At 36.9% G+C, this 10,161-nt stretch overlaps 1 pseudogene; it reads left to right on the forward strand.

The window, feature by feature from the left end:
• The first annotated feature begins 1,040 nt into the window (after nucleotides 1–1,040).
• On the forward strand, nucleotides 1,041–2,846 carry LOC124970971 (E3 ubiquitin-protein ligase RNF168-like; annotated as a pseudogene).
• The last annotated feature ends 7,315 nt before the right edge of the window (nucleotides 2,847–10,161 follow it).

Consider the following 10,161-nt stretch of genomic DNA (forward strand, 5'->3'; position numbering starts at 1 on the left):
TTATTGATACAGTTTGATTGAGAAAATATTCACTGTGATGTGAGTAAAAATATTCCAATTCAGTGGGTTTTGCTTATGTTCTTTTGTAGTAGGTATTGAACCCAGGGAAAATTGACTGATTTATGACTGAGCTACATCAATAGCATTCCTTATTTTTTTGTTTTTTATTCTGAGACTGGGTCTCACTAAATTGTGAAGGCTAATGTCAAACTTTTAATTCTCCTGTGTTGATCTCCTGAGTAGATGGGAATAGAGTGTGCATGAGCATGCCTGCCCAAGCTCAATGTTTACCTGTACAGAGGAAAAAAATGTGTAGGGTTTTTACAATATTCAAAAGCAAAAGCACTTATTTTTTCAGAAAATATATATGTAATTTTGTTGCTACCTCCATAGTAATAATTACTCATTAGTCAATGAACCTTATGTGAGCAAATCTAGGATTTGCCAAGTACTATGATATATATGATTATTTTAGTCAGTTATTTTGCTGCTGTAACTAAAGGCCTGACTGTAAAAATTGTAGAGGAGGAAAAGTTTATTTCAGTGCTGATGGTTTCAGAGGTCTTAGTGTACAGAAGGTGATAAACCAAGAAAAGACAGTGCTAATTGTTAGACCTACTATTCAAGTCCACACATTCTGTCACCTCCATTTCTCAGGGTTTGAGTTGAGCCTGAGCATCACAGTGGAAGAGTGTGGCAGAGGGAAACAGCTCACATTGCAATGAAGAATCAAAAAGAGAGTGTCCACTCTCCAGATAAAAATGCATACCCCCTTGTTTGTGGTTGACTGAAGAGCTGTGAGGGGCCTGTCAGTCACGGGCTTTTAGGACACTGTGTAGGGCCCCCTGAAGCTGGAATGTTGGGGCTTGTGAGTCGCCCCCACAGCAATGGTAAAATGGGTAAAACAGAAGTCCTGTGGTATGAGCCAGGTGTCCTGGCTGGAGCGGCATTCTCTCAGCAGTACCCAGAGTCAGTCCCGGAGCCGCCCTGAGCATTGGGACCTGGTGGTGATGTTGAATAGGCCTCCTTATCATATTAAAATGGCTCTACCCAAAGAAGCCATCCCTTTCCTGTCACAATGCCTGTGCCAGATCTGTGTGGAAATCCTAATCGAGCCCGTTACCCTTTCTTGTAACCACATGCTCTGTAATCCGTGTTTCCAGTCAACTGTCAAAAAGGCAAGTTTGTGCTGTCCCTTCTGTCATCACCAGGTCTCTTCATGGACTTGGTACCATACCTGAAGAAATTCTCTTATCAATATGGAACTATGGGAAATAATTCAGAAAAACTATCCAAAGGAATGCAAGCGTAGAGTCTCTGGGCAAGGATCAAAAGAAATCGTTGATGGTCATCAGCCCATTCATCTGTTAGGTAAACCTGGGGAATTAAGAAGAGAATATGAAGAAGAGATAAGCAAGGTTGAGGCAGAGCCATAAACTGGTGAGGAAGAAGAAAACAAAGCCAGTGATGAATATATACAGAGATTCTTGGCACAGAAGGAAGAGAAGAAAAAAACATGCAGAGAAAAGGCAAAGTGAAGTGGAAGAACTACTAAAAAATGATGAAGAACTGGCAAGAAAACTAAGCATTAATATTAATAATCTGTATGAGGGAAGTACCTTGGCTTCACCTTTGAATTCCAGAAAATCTGATCCGATCACAAGAAAGTCACAAAAGAAAAATAAGAACAAAGAAACATTGGAGATATTCAGAAGAAATTGACAGTAGTGATATGAAGAGTCCTAAGTGGCAAGACAAAGAAATTGAAGAAAACATGCCAACACTTTCTCCTCAAATATGCCTTGAAATTCAAGAACAAGGTGCAAAGTCTTCAGTAGAGTCACGTATGCCATGGTTATGTGTCTATGACGCAGAACAGTGCCTTGAAGGAAAAGCCAAAACACAATCCAACAATCATGATCAAGAGTTGTGTGTCATAAACTATTAAGGACCTAAAACCAAAGTTCCCTATTCTAAAGAAACTATAAGTAAGCCTTGTGGTAAGACAGAGAATGGGTGTACTTCCTCAGATAAAACACAAGTACTTGGAGGCAACCCAGTTGAGACAGAAAATGAAGAGTCTAGCCAACTGATGAGTAAAGGTATTTCAAAAAGAAAAAGCCAGGAATCTTCAGTTGAAGCAGTCAGGATCCATGGTTTTCTTTAAAATGGAGGAAAACATTCCCATTATCTTCTTCAGATCAAGAGGGAACAAATGAACTTTACCCCAAAACTGATAGATTTGGAGCATTCACTTTTTGAGAGACATAAAAAAAGAGGAAAAGGACCAGTTATTAGCATTACAACTACAGAAAGAGGTGGATAAAGAGCTAATGAAGCCAAACCAGCAAAAAGGATTCCCAGATGAATACCAGTTACGTGCTACATCCTCACCTCCAGATAACTTACTCAGGGGGCAGAAGAATTACAGAGATAGGAACTTCAAAGAGCAGACTGATCAGGTTTAGAGCATCCTAAACCTCGGAGAGGCTCAAGAGATGAAAATTGGCAACCTTCTTTTAAAATTCGATTGAACCAATAAGTCAATGGAAAAAAGATGTCAAAGAGGGGTGGGAAGGGTGGGGGGAAGGGAAAAGAGAACAGAATGCATCAAACAACATTACCCTATGTGAATTTATGATTGCACAGATGGTATGCCTTTGCTCCATGCACAGAGAAATGACATGTATCCCATTTGTTTACAATAAAAAAAAGAAAACAAAAAAACTCAAAAGATGTCAAATTCTACTAGAGAAAGTTGTAATGTATCTAAAAGCACTCATTCTCTACAGCCTAGTAAGTCACAGAAAAGTATTTTTCAAATGTTTCAGAGATACACCAAATAATGTGGGCAAAGAGAGTGTCTTCTAGTAAAACTGGATTGTGAAGCTCTCTTCTGTCATAGAATCTTTATAAATTTCACATTAATCTCTGCTTTCTGAGTATACTTATTATCTTTAAATACTGTGATTATAAAAGAAGAATATAAAAATATGTTTCTGTAAAACTCAGTGATAAGCAAGGGTGTCGGGGTTTCGGCCGGACCCCTGGCCCTAGGTGTGGCAAGGCTAAGATGGCGCTTGACAGGCTGCCAGTATGGTTGGCTTTTGCACAAACAACTGACATCATTTTGAGGAAGTTCCAGGGATTGGTTAAGCTCCCTGATGGACAGTGCAGGTCCACTGTATGCCTGCCTTTGCTGCCTGTATCTGTTCATGCTCTCCCCTCGTGCAAAAATGCTGATTGGTTACAGTACTGTAGATATTGGAGTGTAAGTTCCTCAAAGAGGGAGAACAAAGAAAGAACTGAGAGGAAGGGGGTGCGTGCAATAAAAAGACTGAAAAGAACCAGGTTTGTGTCTCGTCTCTCTGCGGGCAGGGAGCGCGACAAGTGGTGCTGAAATCCCGGGAACCAAAGAACAATAATTTTTCACAGACAAGGGTAAGTTAAGTGGTAAGTAATAAAGTAATAAAATAATAAAGCAATAAAGTAATAAAGTAAGTAAGGCTAGAAAGCCCGGTAACAGAGAAAAATTAATAGGCTTTAAGCCCGGTAACAGAGAAAAATTAATAGGCTTTAAGCCCGGTAACAGAGAAAAATTAATAGGCTTTAAGCCCGGTAACAGAGAAAAATTAATAGGCTTTAAGCCCGGTAACAGAGAGAGGTTAATAGGCTGAAAGCCCGGTAAAAGTTCACAGAAGGCAGGTTCGTTGCCCGGTAAAATTAGTTAGTTTCAATTCATGAAGTGGTACCAAACTGTGTGTGTGGTGTGCATTGTTGTTGTCTTGTTCGTGTGGCTTCTTTGTGTGCTTAGGTTAGCTTTTAATGCTGTACATTTGGGAAGCTAACAATGCAGTCTAAGCGCCCTATTAATGATGACATTGACACCGGTGAAGACTCGAGACCTGTGGGCAATAGTTAAAAAACACTCTTTTGTGGAGCCTCTGACTGAGGGCAGTCAGGTTTTGGAGAAAATATAAGAGAAAAGGTCTAAAACATCAAAAAGGACATCAATAAGATCAGGGACAAACAAAAATAAAAATGAAAGTGGGTGTAAGGAACAACTTGTTAGAAAGAGGGAAATCAGTTTGGGGAGGGTCCCCCTAGACAGAGAGCTCAGCAGCTCCATTCCTTAAAAGTAGTAAAAAATAATGTTTTGTGATTTTCTGCATTCAAACCTAACCTGATTTCTCAACCAGGTAAAAAAGGGTTAAAAAGTCCTGGGTAATCCTCCCTCCCCCTGCCTGGCCTTGCTGAAGCCACAGTGGAATGTAAACTGCAGCGGTCTCAGCGGGAAAGGGAGGTAACCTGAAGATAAGAAAAAAAAAAAAAAAAAAGAAAAAAAGGTGTCCGTTTTAAACTCCTGGGCCGCTACACAGAAGTAATTCATTTTTCAGGATTCTTGTTTTGTTTTGTTTTTTCTTTAATGCTGTATTTTTGAGCTCATAATTTTGATCCTGCATACCTAGGTTAATGATTTTATTTTTAATCAGTTCTATTTTTTATTCAACTGAAGTTTTTGAACATCTGTTTCATTGCAATGAACATTTACCTATAAAGTTACGAGGCCTTTGATTTTGTGTTATGTGTTATGTTGTGCTGTCTAATGTCATGTTTTGTCAAAACTGAGCGCTCTTAAAATTAAAATTTAAAAATGGATCCAAATACTTTTATTCATGTGATTTAAAAAAGGTTCAATTTAAATTGGGTGAACTAATAAAAGTAAAATATCTTTAAAAATAACTTGCAAGTCTCCAGGTGGTCAAACTAATGAAATGTTAATGTTAAACAATGTCTAATGTCAATTGCTTCTAGGACTTTTCTTCAGCAGGAAAGAGGCAACGGATCCTGTGCAGGACACTTGTCTGATATCTTGGTTTTTATAAAATAAATAAATTAGAGTTAATATGTATGGGATTACTCAAATGCGTTTGTAGAGACGTCTGGTTAATTTACAAAGTTAAAATGCTAATTGTTAAATAACATCAAATACTTTTAACTCCTTAAATTACATGGGGTAACATACTTAAACATTATTGGTGTTTTCATAGGTTGGTAAATAAAAGGGTTTAAACTTGCTTTCTGTCATCACTAAACTAAAAACAAGGTTACTAAAAGTTATGTCCTAACAAGTAAAATTCTATATATAAAGGGTCCCAAAAGTTTCAACTGTGTTTCAATTAAGAGTACTATAAATAACAAAATATTTAATCTTATTAAAATAGAGTGATTTATCTAAATTCAGAAATTTCATAAGAGTTGTTTCAGAATGTGAACAAAAAGGGGTCAACAAATAGGAAAGAAAAAATAAAAGGTTCTGGGTTTGAAAATATATTTAATAAAAAGAAAAAGAAAATGTTTCTGGATAAAAAAGTCTGTGTATAACAAAGGACAAGTTTCAACAAGTCTGTGTGTAACTAAGTTGGTTGTATGTATGTAAAACAGCTAAAGCTATTTAAGATTTTTCCTAAGGTGAAATACTAATGTTCTGATATAAGCCAAAGTTTAATCTATATGGTAAAATGACATGGTAAAATAACAAAGTTTTCTTAAAAACACTAATTCATTCTTAACTTTATGTCTCTTAAGTTTTATTCTTTAGAACAATTGTCTTAAAAATAGGGGTTTATACAATTATGGTTAAGCAACTGTTAAAAATTGTACTACGTTATAAAGTCTAAATTTTTCTTTAAAAACTAAAATTGGTAAGAACCAATTCCTCACTAAAATTAAAATAACTCTAACCACAAATGTACCTTATAACCCACAAAAACAAAGTATTGTTAAACATACTCATCTCACCCTCAAAAATACTCTTTATAAACAAAAAGGGGGAATAGAGGAGACCTTCAGGTCCCCTAAAGATAAACTTTCTCTTTGTCTCTTTGTTTGGGGTTTTTTTTAACTCTGGGTAATAAGGGTAACCCGGTGCTTTACTGGAGCTGCGGCTCAGTTTGTGTGTTTCCACGGAATAAACTAACTTACTACCTCTTTTTAGTCTCTTAGGAGGAACAGTTCAACTATGTAACAAAACAACTGCTTCTCTCAATTGTACTTCAGATTTGTGCTATCTCTCAATGTTAAAATGCTTCTAGGTTCCTGCTGGCAGACTTAATGTGTGTTCCTACCTTCCTACCAGTCCCAGTCTCTGTTACAGATGCAGAATTGCCAGTGTTACTATCAAGAAACAGGAGAGAATTTGGCATCACAGCAGCTATGGTCACTGCAATAGTGGTTTCTGCAACAGCAGCACTAGCAACTGCCATACCTACAGCAACAGGAGTCAATCACTTGGCCGAAAATACAGCTGCAGCCTTACAGACTAAAGAGACCCTAAACCAACATCTAACAGCAGACATAAATCAAAGAGTGGACCTATTACAAGAACAAGTGGACATATTACAAGAACTTTTGGGACTGGGATGTGTTTACTCTTTAAGAGCTGTTTGTGCTACCCCCATTGTATATGATAATTCCAGCACCGCAGCTGGGTTATCTAAAAAATTGTCAGCCTATCTTACTTAGGGCTAAAATTGTCAAAGTTAATTCTACTAGGGTACAAATTGCTTCTATGTCTGAGCTGGCTAAATGGTTTTCTTCTGCTTTCAATTTTGTAAACAGTGGGCAAGCCTTGGCACTTTGGGGTTTTTACTCCTCCTTGGTATCTTTTTCCTCACCCGCCTGGTTGTACAACTACGAGCCACCCAACAAATGAACCAGATTATTTTTCATCAGGCCATGACAGCCCTAGAGGCCGGCAGTTCCCCACAAGTATGGCTCTCGATGCTGGACCGGTAGTCAAAGACGGGTAAGGAAGGAGGTGACACCGTACCAACCTAAGACAGGAGCTGTAGCATGCTCTGCAGTTATCCAATGACGGGTAAGGACGGTGGTTGACCACTCCGCCTAAGACAGGCACGGTCCCGAGCTTTCCTTTTCTTTTTAAAAGAGAAAAGGGGGAACTGTCGGGGTTTCGGCCGGACCCCTGGCCCTAGGTGTGGCAAGGCTAAGATGGCGCTTGACAGGCTGCCAGTATGGTTGGCTTTTGCACAAACAACTGACATCATTTTGAGGAAGTTCCAGGGATTGGTTAAGCTCCCTGATGGACAGTGCAGGTCCACTGTATGCCTGCCTTTGCTGCCTGTATCTGTTCATGCTCTCCCCTCGTGCAAAAATGCTGATTGGTTACAGTACTGTAGATATTGGAGTGTAAGTTCCTCAAAGAGGGAGAACAAAGAAAGAACTGAGAGGAAGGGGGTGCGTGCAATAAAAAGACTGAAAAGAACCAGGTTTGTGTCTCGTCTCTCTGCGGGCAGGGAGCGCGACACAAGGGTCCCTATCCATTGTTAATAACTAACGCATACTAAGTTTAACAATCCTTCTGTATGTACAAATGCATCCAGGAAGCCCAAGAAGTATTAAAGTGCCACTCTAAAAAAAAATAATAATAATAATAACAAGTTTTATGGCCTTGGCTCATTTACTGTCATGAATAATCAAAACAAAAATAATACTATATCAAATAGTTAAGGAATCCTTGTAGGAGTTAGAGTCTAGATGTTCTTTTTTACTTTTCCTTATATTTACACAGCACTTGAAATACATCTACCAAAACAGTTGAGTAGTTAATTTCCATCACTAATTAAATTTTAAACATTATAGCATTTTCTTTGACTTAAAAAAAGATTAGGATCAATGTTAAATCAGAGTTTTCTAGGAAATTAAAATTCAGTTGACAGAAAGGAAAACCAGATTTTTTATGCATAAGAAAGAGATAGGATTAGACCAAGTGGGGTGGATTGGCAGTTTAGGAGCATTCTGGACCCATGTTCTAATAGTTGATGTTATTTGGCAGAATGTTCTCTCTTTCTTTGCTGTAAATGACAAAGAAAAAATTGGGGGTTTATACCTTTTCACACCATAGTATTCAGTGTAAAAATCAAAATTAGTTTTCTGCATTTTTAGCAATTCATGCTTCTATTAATCTGCTATTTCCTGAAAAAATGAAAATTGCTATAGAAGAGTCACATCACAATGTCTTATGTTTTGGAATCTGAAACAACCATAAGTTTATTTCCTTATACTCTCATTTGTGCTGATACTTTTCTTTGTTCTTATGGACAGTGAGAATGTGTATAGATTTTGCTCTTACTGCTGAAAGTTAAATCAGAAGCAGTGATTTCATTCATGAAACTTTAGAGATTAATGCTCTTAATTCTGCTGCTAATTTAAAATTTTAGTTTTTTCTTTCTCAAAAAAAATTTTTTTTGACCTCTGAGTAATTATTGTCATAATAAAAGGTATAGTCAGAAACTAACCAAATTTGTCCAAAACAGACTAAATCCGCCTTGCCATCAAAACAGTATTTTTCTAAGAGCAAGTTACTTAATGTTTTAGCATAGACATTGTTGGAACTCCTTGAATTAAAAGTTATTCAAAGCTTCCTGAATTGTTCTATGACCAAAAAGGAAAGAAATAATAAAAAGCCCATGGTGTGATAAATTTGGGATTTATTTATTTAACCACTTATTCACCTGTGAAGAAATCTTCCTGACTAGAGTTGACTTTAAAATAAATTTTAATTTCTCTATTAGTCCTTCTGCTCTTCCTAATATGTATGCATTTTTTATTAGAAGTTAATAAATATTTTGTGTCAGTCAAAAAATAAAATGCATACCCCAAAGTCATGCCACAATTCCAGTGTCCTCTAGTCACAGCCCACCTACCACTTCAGTTACCACAGTTAATTCCAATCAGGGCATTAAATACCTGATGGAGTTAAGACTCTCACAATCCAATTACTTCTTCTCTGAATGCTCTTGCATTTTCTTATAATCGAGCTTTTGGGGGACACCCTACTTGCAAAACATACCAATGATTTACCATTAAACCAAAATATCCAAAGAATAGGATATATGATTGACAGTCACAATTTCTTAGGAGAGAAAATCTGATGTGGTAAAGCTGTAATTCAACAACTTATCTGCCACACAAACTTGAGGAAATGTACTGATATTTATGCTGTCATAATGGAGGAGAATTTTTTATTTCTATTTATTTTTCTGATAGATTTTCCAAGGTTAGGCTTTAGAATTTCAATTAAAATCACATCCCAAAATGGAAAAGATGTGATAAACTTACTATCAGCATTCAGGGAAAAGAAAATGGTGAACAAAAAGTTTGATTAATGTAAAGTAAGGTCAATAATGTTTCTGAAATGCAATTCTATCCTTCTTTGGATACATTTTCTAGTGTTTCTACTAACAAAATGCATTTTACAATAACTAAAAATGGAACTTGAAATAAGTGAACAAAGCTTTTCAAGGTTACAAACCAAGAAAAGAACAGTGCTAATTGTCAGGCCTACTCTTCAAGTCCACACATTGTTTCACCTGTGGTATTCTCCAATACCTACTTTTACTTACTGAAGGGCATTTTTTTATTCTGGAACACAGGAACGTGTATGAGTTTTCCTTAGGCTTTTTTTTAATTTCCCTTCTTTCACATATCAGAGGGAAAAATAAATTCTGTATTTTCTCTTCAATACCAGTGTCCAACATACAGATCACCAAAAATCTCCACAAAATTGAGGAAGTGAAGAAAAATCTTTATACATTCATTTCCCAAAAGGTTACTTATGTAGACTAAAAGGATAATGGAAAATCCTTCTAAACCACAGATAATTAGCTACTCTCCTGATAATCATCTTCCATTTCCTCTGTCATCTAAGAAGAGATGACAAGACACCAATGAGGCTCTACAGCCAGGAGAAATCACCTCTGTGGGCATCAAGTTTAATGCCCTGACAGCTGTGATATTTATTACTTGCAAAAACATGATGGTGGATGAAGACATTAATTTGTATTCTTTCATTATTAGTAAACATTTTTCATCTATGTGACCAAAATGCTGATGAGAATAATTTAAAAGAGGATTTATTCATTTTGAATTATAATTTCAAAGAATTCAGTCCATGCTAGGCTGTCTGCAAGGTATAAACATCATTGAAGAAAGACATGGAGAAAATCTGCTGAGCTCATGGAATCTAGGAAGCAGAGAGAGGCAGGAAGAGGTTGGGAAGAAGATAAACTGTGCAGTGAACCTGCCAGTGACCATTTCCTCTAAGTAGGTTCCAGCTCCCAAGACAACAGGCAGATACTG

Source organism: Sciurus carolinensis, chromosome 19 (genome assembly GCF_902686445.1).
Source record: "Sciurus carolinensis chromosome 19, mSciCar1.2, whole genome shotgun sequence".
NCBI lineage: Eukaryota > Metazoa > Chordata > Mammalia > Rodentia > Sciuridae > Sciurus > Sciurus carolinensis.